General features: G+C 46.5%; 1 long non-coding RNA gene across 1 annotated transcript; it reads left to right on the top strand.

The window, feature by feature from the left end:
- The first annotated feature begins 832 nt into the window (after positions 1–832).
- On the top strand, positions 833–2,107 carry LOC119339951. The gene is made up of 2 exons (XR_005164294.1): positions 833–1,004; positions 1,679–2,107. It is a non-coding gene; the product is annotated as an uncharacterized LOC119339951 (long non-coding RNA).
- The last annotated feature ends 2,993 nt before the right edge of the window (positions 2,108–5,100 follow it).

The following is a 5,100-nucleotide window of genomic DNA, read 5'->3' as shown; positions in this document are numbered from 1 at the left end:
TGAGACGGCGGAGGCCATGTTCGCCGGATCCAGAAGAGGCGAAGCCTTGGCGGCCACCACGCCGGGACAACACCTCGCACTGGCCGGCATGAGGGAGCGGCAACCCCGAGAGGAAGAGGGTAACCACAGGGGGGCAGGGGGGCTCGGTGACGGGTCGCCGCCGGTAGACAGTGGCTGTGCCGCCGTGCACCCCCGCGACATGGTGAAGCTCCGGTGGCAGGATGGTCGAGGGCGGACGGGATCCGTTGGCTGGCGGCGGATCCAGCACGGGGGAGGAGGGGCGCAGCAGGGCCAGATCCATCGCCAGGGGAAGTGCCCTAGGTGGTGGACGGAGTGGGCGCAGGAGGGCGGCGCCGTTGCGCGTCGGCGTTGCCAGAGGATTTGGGGGCGAAGGTGGGAGGAGGTGGGGGTGGGCACGAGGAGATGGAGGAGGGGTGGGCACGAGGAGATGGAGGAGTCGGGGTTCGGCTGGGGTTATCTTATTTTTTATCTCCGTGTCCGTTCGGGTCAGCTAGCTACGCGTCTCAGCCTGCAGGTGTTAGCAGAATAAGCACTTTTGGTGTGCAGAATAACACTCTTAAGGGTGTTATCATAATAGACCCACCCTATATATATATATATATATATATATATATTGCGTACGTGAGACTATGGACCTGGTGGGTCCCCATTGTCATCCTCTCCAAGTAAAGTCATCTCCTCGCCCGCGCGCGCTTTCCGCCCGAAACAGTCAGCGTCGGCCGCGCCGCTTCCCGATGCATGCGATTGCTCTGCCTTCAAACGACACAAGTGCCGTCTGTCCGTCCATCCGCCGCAGACATTAATGGGGCATCCCATTAACACATTTGTTTGTAAGAATGCGTGGTAATTATAGCAAAAGGGGAATTTTGAGTTGGTGGTACAAAGGAAAGTAATGGAAAAGAGGGTGATTTGGATGGCCGCGCAAGAAATTCAGCAAACGCCGACCAAATTAGCTAATTTTGATGGGAGACCATTGGGAACATGTATGTTATTCAGATCGACTATAGCGTTTGTAAATTTTAGTTATCCTTTCTAGATGTATCCAGGTTTGCAAAGTCATCTAATTCTAATTTGTGTCTTGGTATTTAATAATTGAAACAATTTTTTTTGTAATATCCATAGTATGAGACCAAGTTTGTTGTTTTAGCTTTTGTGCCATTCTTTCTTCTTTCATAAATAGGAATTGTTATTGTGTCCTGTGTTTTCCTTGATGATGTTTCCGTTCATGGAGGCAAAATGGTAATTTATCTAAGAATAATGGCACACTATTAGTCAGCGACTCAAAGAGATGCAACTGAAATTCATTGATAAGTTTAACTGCAATCATATATTGTGTCTGTTTGGGTTATGCTGCACACGGCCCAAAATTCCCATGCAAAACTTAATTGTATGATTTACTCTAGAGCTTGGATATGTACTGATCTAGAGCTTGGATGTCTGAGCCCCTAAATTAAAATGTAAAACTGGGATCAAAATTACAATTTCTGCGCTCCCTATGTTATAGGAAGTAGAATCAAGATCTTTGTTTATATGTTGGATAAGATTGTTGGTATAATCTTTGTGTGTTCCTTTTCTATTGTCAAATTATATTATGCAGACTTTCATGATACACACAGACTGACATCGCCTCTGATCTTTGCCCGTTGTGCTCCTGTAGATGTCCACGCCACCCACATCCACCTGGCAACTGCCTGTGTCGGTTGCCATCGTCGGTCTACCACGAGCCCACGACGTACCCATCCGCATCTGCATCGCCTTGAGGCCACAGCAGCATCCCTGCCCTGCTGCCCCTGCTGGCAGCCGCGACCCTCGGCATATCGGTGCAGCAACACTGCTCCCATGTGTTGGCCTCGCTGTCTCATCTCCTCTCTCTTATGTTTGGGTCTGATGTTAGTGTGATGTGTGTGGGGATGGATATGATGCTATCATGGTGTGTGTAAAAATTATATTTTTGGTGTATTTGTCTTCAGAGTATTGAATCAAGGGTTGAACAATGTAATTATCGAGCAGGACTATGCGGAGGTAGTAAACAATTAGTGTAATGGGTTAAATAGATATCATGTTGGCCCTTCTGTTCAGGAAATTAGGGAGATGTGTACGAGTAATATTCAGGTGGAGTTATTTGATGCAGAGTAGCAAATACGTGTGCTCATCTCTTAGCTAAAGCTGGTGTAATGTTGCTGAGTGCGAGGCTGCGAGTAGTGGACATAGTCCACTCTGCCAATGCTGGAGCATTTGTATCATGTGATATATAAATGGAACACAAGTTTTCTCGACACAAAAAAGCTGCTACAGGTGTATTGTTTGTATGAACATACATAATTTCCGCACAAGGTTCGTTTGGCACTAAGAAGAAGAACCATCTTTTCTTAAACAATTTGTTATGTTCCCTTCAGAAGCTGAATCCACTTATGGCTAACCATTTCTGCAAAGGTAATTAAACGACACAAATCGGAGCTACGTATCCTTACACACCTGCAATTCCTTACTGTTTGTGTAAGCAAAAACAAGTTAACCCACCAATGTGTAAAGTTCAATTCCATCAGATGTTATGGTTTAAGGGCCAAGTAAATAGGTCCCATTTTCTTGCAGTAATTTAAATTGGAGACGGGGATGACTCTCGAGCCCGCACCGCCGCCCTGCTAATGATCTGCTCTCCACTATGTCACCTCCCACCTGCCCAGTTGTAATTGCGCCACTGAGCCCATCCCACCATGATGCCTCCCAACAATGCACGACGACAACACCCCACTCACGATGCCGGTTCCCTCGACGGCCTCTCGCTGCGATTGCAGTGCGATGCATCGGACAAAATTACTGTTCTGACCTATTTGGCAAACAAAATTCTGATTTGACCTCATTTTGAATATTTTTTTGTTTATGACCTTTTTAGATGACGCCAACATTCCTGGCGTCTGGGTTGTGAAGCAGACGCCAAGGATCCTGGCGTCAGGCCCCTGGCCCGCACTGCCCGCCTGCCCGTTGACCTGCTGACGTGACAAAGGGGCCAGACGCCAAGGACCCTGGCGTTTGGCCCTGGTAACTGGATAACCCCACGGGCCCAGCCCACTCATCCCCAACCTCTCTCCCTGGCGGCGGCCGAAGAACAGAGAGCTCTTTCTCTCTCGCCCCTCTTCTCCCTCACACCAAACCCCCCTTGATCTACTCCATCCTTCACCCAAATTTGTGGATCTGACCCCCCCAAGCATCCTTGAGGTATTCTCCCCTATTCCCTCCAATTTGTTTTTGTTTTCCCCTCTTTTGTTGGATGCATTATTTCACATTAGGTGATGTTAGATTAGTAGATGGTTTCTTTGTTTTACGAAATAATTTGTAGTTGATAGATGATTTGGTAGGTAGTGTAGTTGGTAGATGTTTTTAGGTGTCCACCAATAGACATAGTTTGTGATTTTTTTTTGAATTATAGATGATGTATGCATGTGCTAGTAAATTAGCTATATGTTGAATATATAGATGTCATAATATTTGTTTGAATCTGAGAAGACTACTTTGGCAAGCAAATATATTTAGAAAAAATATTATATGTGTGAAGTGGTATGACAATATAGTTGAATATATAGATGGCATAATTTTTTTTGCAAAAGAGATGATGAAATTTGATGATTGTGTGCGACATGTTTTTTTTTGCAAAAGAGATGATGAAATTTGATGATATGTGTGCATATGTAGAAGAAAGAAATGATGTGGTTATGTGTGAGAAGAATGGTGTGTTCATATGGCATAACTTGAAGAAGGAAATAATATTGTTTGATATTGTTCATGTATTCATATATGTTTGTGATTTGTTTTGTAGGATGGCGGATGATGATGGACCTTGGTATGACGGATTAATCGATGAGTGGGATAAGGAGCATCGTGCTCGTGCCATTGAGAAGGGACATGTAAGAAGCAAGACTTATCAATTTTCGTTGTTTCTCATTTGTGTTCTTGTATTGATTAAAACATCACTTTATTTGCAGCTTGTAGTTTCTATGCGCATGAGGGGTCATTCCGCTGATGACTTTACTTACGACCCGCGGTACGAGCCTTACATTCGGAGATTGGGTCTTCTCCCATTCGTGTTGCAGTTTAAGCGACGCGCTCCACCGGTGAACCACGCGGCGCTGACCGCACTTGTGGATCGTTGGAGGCCGGAGACTCACTCGTTCCACCTTCCATGTGGGGAGATGACGATGACCCTACAGGACATGGCTATGATAAGCGGCCTTCCTATCAACGGACAAGCTGTTACCAGTCGTGTCAGCATCGGCAATTGGCGAGAACGGACTGGCATTTTAATTGGTGTTGAGCCCGACGACCCTCAGGAAGGCAAGGCCCGATACCGCGAGAGGGAGGCATTCCTGGCTAAAACTGGTCAGAGGAAACACCAATCCGTGCCCTCAGGGTGCCAATGACGTGGTTGTGCAGCAGTACGCGCGAGCCTATCTTTGGTATGTACTAACTTAGTCTTCTCAGATGCAACCGGGAACTCAGCCCTCTGGATGTTCCTGGAGCTACTCAATAACTGGGATACCTAGTATAGCTGGGGTTCGGCCGCACTAGCATATTTGTATCGTCAGGTAAGAGATATTTGCAACCACTTATCTTGCATTTGTCATGCGCCTCCATATCAAACATGTTTGTTTGATTGCAGCTTGACTTGGCGTGTCGCAGGAAAGGAGATACATCCTAATTGGCTGGGTTTGTTTGGAGCCTATCCGTGTGGATGTGGGAGCAGATCCCGGTTGGACGGCCCGATTTCAAGAACCCCAACATGCCAAACCCACGGGGTAATCATGACGGGGTGCATGATGATGATCCATATCGGCGCCCTACGCTTGCTTACTATTGGGAACAAGTGACAGTGTACATAGGAAGCTCGCATGTGCGATACAAGTGCTATATGAACGAGCTGGACACCTTGACTGCTGAGCAGGTATTGAGAAGTTCGATGAGACCAAATTTAGTCAAGAATGAAACTTGTATCTAACAATGTATCTCTTTGTTTTGCAGGTACATTGGTTGCCTTATGTGGAAGATCGTGGCTTTGATCTTAATGAGATGTGCACTCGTGATAGC

The sequence above is a fragment of the Triticum dicoccoides genome, chromosome 7B, assembly GCF_002162155.2.
Source record: "Triticum dicoccoides isolate Atlit2015 ecotype Zavitan chromosome 7B, WEW_v2.0, whole genome shotgun sequence".
NCBI classification, from domain to species: domain Eukaryota; kingdom Viridiplantae; phylum Streptophyta; class Magnoliopsida; order Poales; family Poaceae; genus Triticum; species Triticum dicoccoides.
The sequence above is the reverse complement of the archived record's forward strand: the minus strand, read 5'-3'. Positions and strand labels throughout refer to the sequence as shown.